Below are 11,281 nucleotides of genomic sequence, written 5' to 3' on the forward strand. Positions count from 1 at the left end.
ACTACTGGGTTTTTCTAAATGATGAATCTTCATCTAAAGATTAAGAAAAAGTGATTATTTTGCAAGTCATCGCCACACATCTCAGGCTATCCTCCAACTGGATTCAATGTAGTCTTTAGGTAAGAAATAAAAATGCAAGCTTCCTGATGAAACGGAATAATGCCATGTAATCTCTATAACAATTCTGCCAGATAGCAAAGCCAAACAAACAGAATAATTAATAATTTAACACAAAGATTAAAAGAGACTGTCACTAGGGTTCTACCCTAGGAAATGGTGCAAACTCTGTAACAAAGGTTCACATTCTTCATTTCTAGACAGTTTTCTTTTGTAGTCAAAGGGATAAGATGCAAAATCAGAAAGAATAGATTTCTAAAAATAGTTTTTAAGTGAACATTACTCTTGTTATAATTTTTTTGAAAGTTCCAATTGAGCCAGATTAATAAAAACTGGTAGCCATATTAATTTACTGAGAACTGTTACTTAGTCACAGCAATTTTGTATTATAAAGTACTTATCCTCTTATTTTTAATGTTATGTACTAAAGTTCTAAATATTTTATTTCATCATATGTACAGTTTTTAAAATGATACTTAATACCCACCAAATATCCAAAATCCAGGATATTACGTAATTTAAAATAAATGACCACAAAATTTATTTATTTGGGAAACAATATTAGTAAAATATCTCATCTGTAATAACTGTGTTTTTTGGTATGCATATAAAGCTAAAACAAAATACATTACCACCCATTTGAAAAACTGAATCATTTCAGTTTCACTCTGAAATTTACATTTTAAAACCTGCAGTCTTGAGTAAAATAATGAAAATCAAAAACTTGATTTTATAAAAAGTTAATAGTTTGGAACTGTTTTGTTTTTGTACCCATATCTAAATTATTTCCATGACTCTTTCATTCCATTATTTCTCATTAGCAATGAAAAGTAGAAGCATTATTTCTACCACTATGTTTGTTTTAGAAATATTTGACAACAATGTGCTAAAACAAAACCTTATCCTAATGTCATTGGCGTTAATAAAAGACCAACGACTTTTAAAAATGAGATGCTGGACTATACTTCCCTATAATACGAATAATATTTTTACCCCCTGAGAAAGTGACTTTTTCCCGGTCGAGTTTCAAGAACATCAGCCTGAGTAATGTAGCGCAAATCCCCTCCCCTTCATTTGTAAAAAGATCTTAATAGTCTACTTTATCTTCATTCTCCCTTTGAGATTATTAAAAGATATAATTATATTGTCTTAAGACTTTTTTTCTTTTTGGTTTCACTTTTCAGAAAGAAGGAATGATGAAATAATAAAATAGACAATTTCAAAAGCAAACTGATGTTACTTCATCTGGTTAATGTGAAAGGATTTTTTTCCCTTAGCACATCAGAAAGTAATTTACTTAAAGGAGAGATAGTTATGATAAAACTCAATTTAAACAATGTGGTTTAAGATTTGATAAGATTTAGAAGACCTTGTTATTTAGATTAAACTGAATTTTCAGTTAAGTTAACCTTTCATATTATCACAATATCTTACAAGAGCTGTAGGACAATGTCGTTTTAGAGCAGTCACTACAATTTTTTGAAACACTAGTTTTTAAATGTTAAAATGCCCAAAAATTAAAAACAAAAACTAGAAGCTGCTGAGTACTGTGACTTTTCTGGTTTTGACACCTCTTTTGTATTTCAAGTCATCTCTCACAGGCTCTCAGATTCTTGGTCTCTTCACCTGGCACTCCTACTGCTTCCATCATTATTTGGAGGGCTATGCCTGAAATCATCTTTAGATTACCACACAAAAGCCTCACTGTTGGCTTTCCTGCTTAGAATTCCTTCCTCTTCCAGGCTATCCACATCCCAACCAGATCGAGTCTTCCTAAAATATCACTTTCATCATGCCCCATACTCACTTTAGGAGTCATTAATTGACTTTTCATTTATGCTCAGAAAAAAAATACAAGTCTGTGCTTGCATATCCCGACATCATGTAGGCGTGCAAGTAATGCCATTTGGCTACGTGCCTGTCTCTATCATTCTAATGCTCCCACTTCTCACCACTCTGGCCAACTTCTTACATAGTTTAATAGGAGACAGATTTATTCCTTTCCTATGTCTTTGGCCATGTTCTTTCTCTTGTTGAAATGTTTCCCACTCCTTTCTTCCTAACTCATTCTTTAAGGTTCACCTTTTCCTGAAAGCTCCAACCAATATAATTATATGAATCCCTATGAATGCCTTCCACAATTAAAAACAATAATAATTATAGTCCCTATCACCATTTATCAAAATCTCTTTATGCAAAAGACACCATACTATGCATTTATACATTAAATTATATTTATATATTATGTAATTCTCATTAAAATTCTATGACATATGAGTAATTTGACATTTCAAGAGTTTAACTAACTTTCCCCTTGTCATTGGATCAGAGGCAACAGAGCTGGGATTTGCAACCACAAGTGTCAGACTCTAAAACCATCTTTCTTTAAAAATACAAATATTGTGTTCGGCTACTTCTTTTATATGTAACACAAAGCTATAAGTTCCTTGAGGGTACAGATTTTTAAGATCTTCAACAAAAACCCTACTGATTGCTAAATACTATGGGTAATGTTATTCAGATATTTTAAACAGCATATCTGAATCTTCTTTGTTGCTGCATCCTTTTTTATATTATCTGCTTATATCTATTGCTAACAGTTAACTGGACTACTACAATCAAATACATAAAGGAGCCAAAATTCTAAATAAAATTTATTACTATGACTTTGGCCTAGAAGGGTATAAAATAAGTAGATAACAAGTAAACATTAAAGAGTTGGAACATAAATATAACCCACTTCTTTGTAGCTATTAGAATTATACTGAGCAAACAGAAAAGTGAATGGATTTATATAGGTTCATGAAAAAAGTTTCACTAAAGAGGAAAGTTTGAGCAGGGCATAGATATGTGCATTTAAGTGTTACGGAGGTTTTTAAAAAGTTTATGTTTAGTTAAATACAGCGTGATATTTAAATGTATTGCCAGATCAATGTATTGCAATATTAAGGTGTATTGCCAGATCAATAGGGATACAGATAATGACATACATGACCATTTAGGTCATATTTAATCATTATGTATATGTTGTGCACCAGGCCCAATGCTTGGTGCCAGGGGAACAAGGACAGAGACAGCCACAGAATGTACTTTCATACAACTACAATCAACTATTCAGCCTCCACAATCAACTGAAGCCCACCTTCTGTACAACGCATTCTTTAGTAACCCCAGTTGAAAGTGATTTCTTCTCTCTCTCTGAAGTCTTCTCAAGTTGTCGTAAATCTTACATCATTTAGCACCGTGTTTAAAAGCACAGGCTTTGGAACAAGATTACCAGGTTTGATCCAGGTTGTTGCACTTTCTAGTTCCGTGACTTTGGGCAGGTTACCTAATCTCTCTGCAACCCAGAAGGACAATAATAGTACCTGCTTCATATGGTTTTGTGAGGATTAAATAATTTCATACATATAAAGTTTTCAGAACATTCCAGGCACGTGGTAAGAGCTTCGTAACTATTAGCTCTTATCAATAGTACCACTTCCCGCCACTACCACCATCATCACCATTTGGCAACCATCTTATATCTCTTTGGATGTTAGTTATTTTTACATGTGTTTAGGAAAATACGTGGTCATTTTTCTCTCTTCATTCAGAGAGTGACACTGTATCTTTTACAATTATATTGTTCATTTATAGCCATTGTATACAGACACTTTATCCCATAATTAAATGCATAAAACGTTATGTCTCTCTTTTACTCCTGTTCCTTAGAAGACAGTAGAAGGATCTCTTTTTTCTACCAGGAAAACACTTGATTTAATTCTCAAGAGACTATTTCTTTCCTATCAAAATCATAGTATGGTGCCCATTAACTCTGCAGGCAGTTCTGCCAATAAACTCTAAAAGATCATACCAAAAGATGGACTCAATTTTGAGAAACAGGCAAAGAGGCAAAGAGCTTGATAAATACAATGCTACCAGTAAAAACTCAAAGAATATTCTCTATAAACATTAAGGCAAGATGTGAGAGAAAGGATCTCAGATAAATCATTTCAAATATAGAGTGAATTGCTTTGCTTTCAATCCCCTTGAAAGGAAAAACGATTATGCTTTTTAGCTGTCAGAACAAAACTCTAGGGTAATTCATAAGGCATTATATTAACACATATAAAACAAAATGAAAAACAGCTTCACAGTATGACCTTACACTTGAACACAATCTGGAGCAAGTGTATTGTAGGCCAGATTAATACCCAGTTTACCAGGCAAATAAATTCCACAGTGAGTCAACCTCCGGCTTCTTTATTCTGACTATGAGGGAATCAAAGGTCTAGTTTTAAATAGAACATAGATATTTTAAAACAAAATAGAAGCAACTACTCAAAGCATAGTCACAACTTTCTCTTTATTAAGTTTAGTGGGTTTTATTTTTAAGGCTTTAGAAAGTAAATAAGTCAAGAAAGATTCACAAACTACAGAAGAGGTTGAAATTGCACTTAATAGAAAGGATATAAAATAGCATAGTGCCGTTTATGTTACCTGTGTGTATTTTAAGTACAGTATATTGAACAGTATCGTACACAAAAAGGAAGTGTATTTACTGCAGAGGAGACAGTCGGCTGAGTCTCTTCAAAAGCAGATATTTCAAAGTTTACTTTCACATGGGTTTTCACTTTTTGACCTGCTCTTGACCTGGGTAATTCTTGCAGACCAGTGAGTTTAACAAGGCCTGGGATCTATTAAAAGAGTGGTAGCCTGCCTTTTACTGAGCAGCACACTGATGGTTTAAAGTAAATGTTATGGTTTGTCACAGGAACCAATTTGGTTACCGTTTGTTCTTCCTGCCTCTGCCTGCTGATATTTTTGCAAGTGTTTTCCATTCTTTAAATTCTAAAAAGAAATCTGCATGCTGTTATTTTAAACTTCAGCATTGCTTTTTTTAGCAATTCATATTTTTAAAGTGGGCAGTGCACTCAGTTCCCTTTGTGTCCTCCTTGGTAGAACTTGAACTCATGGTGCGTTAATATGAAGCATGGTTACCTTTTGAGCACTACAGAGCTATTGTCCTCTCAGATTTGACTAGATTTTGAAATACTGTTAATACAGGCATGGGCCTGTGTTTGAAAGAAAAAGCAGTAAGAGATAGGCATTCATTACAAAGTAAAAATAATGTTTCAATGTTTCCATTGATATACCATATTGTTAATAGACTACATGGGGGTAGGAGGGTGCTTGGTAAGTTTTTTGCTAGATAGCCCTTACAGGCTAATTAAACATAAAACTAACATTTTACTACTTTTTTTCTGATATCCGTGAACTTAGGTTCAATTTGAGAAGTAGAATTAATAAAATACCAAGCTTGGAGTAGAAAGGAAATATAAGCAAAAAATTAGTTTGTTCACATTTGCCAAAGAACATAAGCGGGTTTTGACATGAATGTAGAGGGAGATTAAACCAAGCACTGGAGTGAATGTTTCTTCCACTGTATAGCACTGGGGACAAAGATTCCATGTATTGTGCAAATCTTCTGACTTATGTCTCTTTGACACTTTTTCATTTTCCTCAAAGCAAAGAAATACGAGCCCTCTATACCAGTGCTTCCAAGTATTATTAGCGGTAAGAATTACCAATACTTCTAAGCATTTACAATGCTTCTAAGTAGTATAAACCTCCATGTTTATCATTATAAAATAGTCTCAGTGTTGTGATGACTACATCAAAAAGAAAAAAAAAAAGGTCGGGGGGAAGGAAGAAGAGAATTGAGTAGTGGTTATATGTTACACTATTAATATCCATTAAACATCAAAATTACCAACACATACATACATATAGTTAATAATCACCATTTACTTTGTTCAAAGTAAAATATCTTATTTAAACAGTACTGAGGATGCAAAAGTATTTGCACGTCTACTAGATATCTAAATAATATCTAGTACTTAGTGATTGTTAAGTGCTTTATATGTATTATTTCACTTACTCCTCATATCACCACTTTATGGATTTTATAACTTTTAATTTCAGAAGACTACCCTAAGGGTCAGGGAAATTAAATTTTAAAACTTAAGCAAGCTCACAGAGCTAGGGAAGTGGTCAACCAGGATTCCAGCTGCTGTCTGTGTGACTACAAGGCCTGACACGCTTTCCCCCACACACTACCATCTGCGAAAGCAGCAATGAATGATAGAGAAGAGTGAAACAGAAAGTACAGTTTAGAAATGCAAACACGAACTAAAGCAGACACACCTTTTTCACACTTTGTGTAAATTATGCTGATCAGAAGTGAGTGAAAAGATGTTTTTACTAAGAACATTTCTTATTGTTTTATAGAGTACAAATTTAAAATCCATTCAAAGAGTATAATTTAATTAGCATTAATTAACTAGAAAAGTGAACTGTTTTCTTTGTAGGATAAAGAAAAGCATGATATTTGGGGAAGATGTCTACAATGGGCTAGGTTCCAGGCTACCTTTTCTGATCATGCGAAATGGAATGACAGGGTCCCTGCATGGAAAATAATGTCACATAAAAATAAACGTAAAATGACGTGAAAGGTGATTTAAGGGAGATTTGAAGGGTAAAACAAAAAAAAACAAAGTAAGAAATGTTCAACTTTCCTTAAAAAGTCAGGGAAGTCTATAAGGAAAAAGAGAGGCATCAAGGGGCGGTCATGATGGATGAGTGAGTCTGGCAAGAGACAAAAAGAGATCAAGGGGCTGGCGGAGGAATTAGCACATGTAAAGAAAGGGAAGCGGGATATAGCAAGATACACCAGACTCTAGTGTGAGTCTCAAAAATCTCTGCACATCAGAAACACCGGGGGAGTTTTTAAAAATTCTGATGCCCAAGCTTTAACCAGATAAAATAATTAGAATCTCTGAGGGTGGGAAAGTAGAAGAGAGAAATCTGTAGAGATGCTGAGGTACTTTTGCAAACAAGAGTAGAGCTAAAATTTGACTTGAAGAAAGAATCAGGGGTCTCAAACATAAAAAGAAAACAAAACATTAACATGGCATATACAGTAATTAGAAAAATTAATGAAGCATTTCATATTTTTTAAATGTAGATATATAACATTTATAATATTTGTATGTTTATTTTGCAATTAAAAAAGAAAAAACTAAATTGCCTTTTTTATTAGCTGCCACTTACAAACGTGATTCAGTATCACCTTTTTCTCCCTTACTTTATTAAATTTTCACCATGCCAATTTCTCCCTGTAGGAGCAAATGCAATTTGTATAAAAACAATTAAAACAACTATGTCTGAAGGCATCCTCCCAAAGAATTTCCTGGACAATTGTAAGGTTGTATCCAAAAATCCACCAATGACCATGGAAAGTAGGCTGACTTTACTTCTGTAACAATGTCCTGAGTATATGCTAACTAGATCCAAAGTATCTACATAAGTCTAAACTCAGGGCCAGGTTTACCTGAATTAAGTTATGATAAACTATATCTGCTAGAAAGAAACAATTGAAATGATTCTAAGCATTTTATCTTATATATTACAAGACATTGTAATCAGAGAACTAAGAAATGCAAAAAGAAAAAGATCAGAAAGAAGACTGAGTGCTAATAATTCTATGCTTCTATGGCACTGAAATGACAATATAAATAATTTTTTTTTTTTTTAACAGGGTCTTGCTCTGTCTTTCACGCTGGAGTGCAGTGGTACAGTCATGGCTCACTGCAGCCTTGACCTCCTGAGTTCAAGCAACCCTTCCACCTCAGCCTCCCAAGTAGCTAGAATTACTGACGTGCACCACCAGGCCCAGCTAATTTTTTTTTCTAGTAGAGGAAAGGTCTCGTTATGTCTCCCAAGCTGGTCTGAAACTCCTGAGCTCATTCTGTCTTTCTACCTCAGCCTCCCAAAGTGCTCGGATTAAAGGTATGAACCACTGTGCCCAGCTGACAAGATAAATAATAATTTTTTTTTTTTTTTTGAGACGGAGTCTGGCTCTGTCGCCCAGGTTGGAGTGCAGTGGTGAGATCTCTGCTCACTGCAAACTCCTCCTCCCAGGTTCTCCTGGATCAGCCTCCCGAGTTGCTGGGACTACAGGCACCCGCCACCATGCCTGGCTAATTTTATTTTCTTTTTTTGTATTTTTATTAGAGATGGAGTTTCACCATGTTAGCCAGGATGGTCTAGATCTCCTGACCTCGCGATCTGCCCGCCTCGACCTCCCAAAGTGCTGGGATTACAGGCGTGAGCCACTGCGCCCGGCCGAGAAATAATTCTTTAATAAACGCTGAGTAGAAAGATAAAACATCTATAGTAAATAGAGGTGCCAATGATGAATTATTCATTCTCTGCAGATATTGTCAGAGTGATAAAGTTAAAATACATAAGAAAAAGCAGCATATGAAGCATATTTATATTTATTTTTTTAACCTGAAAAAAAAATTGTGCCTAATATTTAAAGACCAAGCACAATAAAAGGTACAAAATGAAATTCTGCTATTCTCTATGCACAGCCAAATTGGATTTTGCAAAATTATTATTTTTAAAAGGGGAGGAGGTGGGGGAAAACAACTGTTATGATCTCAATGTTGCTATCCCCCCAAAATGCGTATGTTGAAATCTCAACTCCCAAATTTGATGGCATTTGGAGGTGGAGCCTTCCAGAGGTGAGTGGGCCATGAGCCTGGAGCCCCCGTGAATGGGATGGGTGCCTTTATAAGAATAAACATGAGAAATGATTTATCTCTCTCGGGCATGTGACAATGCAATGAGAAGTTGGCAGTCTGCAGCTCACAAGAGGGTCCTCGCCAGAACCTGACCATGTTGGCACCCTGATTCCCAGTCTCTAGAACTTCCAGCTGGTCAACTACCATCTCCAGAAGTGTAAGAACCAAATTTCTATTGTGTATGAACCATGCAGTCTATGATACTTCATGACAGTAGCCAGCACTGACTATAATACAGGGTCATACATATTTTATGCTTCAAAGTAATCATCTGTAAAATAAAAAGGTTGAAAGCAAGGATTACTAAGATCTATTTAAAGGAAAAAAATTCTGAATCTATATAGAACCAAAACATCTTATCAATGTATTTCAGAGAAAGCTGTGCTTCAGCAAGAATGCTATGGAAAAACTTACATAACCAAATGATCCAAATTCATATAGATCAGAGTACGAACTTTTCAGTGTCTCCATATGGCATCATGTCTTATCTTTAATCAAACAGCAACAAAATCACAAATTCTACCTGGTACCCATTAGAATCACCGGAAGAGGCCAACATGCCCATAAACCCTTGTTTTTACTCTCTCCTCCCCAAACCACACATGCATATACCCATGCGTGGGTGTGGGGATGCACGCACACTCACAATCTTGCCTTCTCTCTGGTTCAACAAGTAAAAGGAAGATATGTCTATGTGTCGCATTTTCCAACATTTGATAGAAAAACACAAGTATCAATCTTGTCCACTGACCTAATCTAGAAGATTAGAAGATTCCAAGGGTTGAATTCTAAGAATCATTCATACTTCCTCAACTACTGCATTTAATGACTTCTTGAGAATACAAGAATTCTGCCAAACAATTTTCTCTAATCTGCTCCAGTCTTCACTGTCATTCTTATAAATAGCTGTGGGCCACAAAATTTGTTTCTCCATTAGCTCAGATTAATATTATGTGTATGTGTTTTACAATACTATTGAAAGTTAGAATGCCTTCTGTCATATACATTTATTTTTATGTATATACAATACTTTTGTTATATACTTATTAAGTTTGAGGAGAAATTATTTGACTCACTGTGTACCTGTGTAAATAAGCTATGCTATGAATGACAGAGAGAACTGCTGATATTTTAACATAGGGAGTTATGCTTCATTCAATCACAATATTCCCAACGATAAATCTGGATGAAAGGTGTTATTTTTATGTACTGATTATTTTGGAAATTGTCTAGTTGAGTTATAATCATCATTATATTTTTAAAATGTTATTTTTCTATTATCCCTGAAACGCTTTGAAGTAGGTTCATATTATAAACCCATTTTTCTGGTGAGAGAATTGATGTACAAAGATGTTGGATAACTTACCAAGGATCACACATCTGAGAACTAAATTAAATTACTGAAAATAACTTTAAAAGAATAAAAGGTTATATAAACATAATAGCATTAACAGATTATAAAGAACAAAAGATAAGAGCAAAAACAGAATATTACCTCATCTACTCCAATGTTTATATTTTTAAAAAAAAGCTTGAAAAACTTTTGAAAGAAGTATTGTATAATGCTGAACTTTTCAGTAAGAGCAAACTATGTATGTAAATACAGATTAGGGTGCCTCTGTAGATATATAGGAGAATAAAGAAAGTACAACTGTTATAAAACAGATTATTGTTTCAGGGGTTTCTTTAAATTCCTCCTGAACCCCTTTGCCCTTAAGAGAAAAATAAAATTAAAGGTGTTTTCTAGGATTCATGCTACGCTGGTTAGGTAAGGATCAATCTTAAAGGGCACTTTTTATTTTCTGAATGGAGAATGCACAGATTAGTGGATTCTCAGAAAATGTTCCTACAGATGTTAAATTCATCAAATAATCCTAGTAAGATACTTTCTTTGGCTATTCTGACTTCTCTATAATTATTGTCCTGGAGATTTCAGTCTCTGCAAGATGCTCACTCAGCATCATGAAACAGGCATCACTGATAAATAACAAACAGGGTACAGATATGAATATAGAGATAAATATAAATGTCTACAAATACGGATTTACAAATAGAGGTTACAGAAAGAGTGAATAAAGTGGGGGCTTGCTTAACTTGGTGTCTATCCCTCCTCTTTGGCCCCTTCCCCTCTGCTAACAATATGCCCAAGTCTATCCTGTATCACAGGAAAAAAATAATAATTAACTTAAAATATGTTTTCCCAGCCAGGTGTGGTGGCTCACACCGGTAATCCCAACACTCTGGTAAACCAAGGCAGGAAGATCACTTGAAGCCAAAACTTTGAGACCAGCCTGTGTAACTAAGTGAGATCCCCATCTCTACACACACACACACATACACACACACACACAAATTAGCCCATTAGCCGGGTGTGGTGGTATGTACCTGTAGTCCCAGCTACTTAGGAAGCTGAGGCAGGAGGACTGCTTGAGCCCAAGAGTTTGAGGCTGCAGTGAGCTATAATTGTGCCACTGCACTTCAAACTGGGTGACAGCTAGACCCCGTATTTTTTTATCCAGCTACTTTGGAGG

Source organism: Mandrillus leucophaeus, unplaced genomic scaffold (assembly GCF_000951045.1).
Source record: "Mandrillus leucophaeus isolate KB7577 unplaced genomic scaffold, Mleu.le_1.0 Scaffold1160, whole genome shotgun sequence".
In the NCBI taxonomy this organism is placed as follows: domain Eukaryota; kingdom Metazoa; phylum Chordata; class Mammalia; order Primates; family Cercopithecidae; genus Mandrillus; species Mandrillus leucophaeus.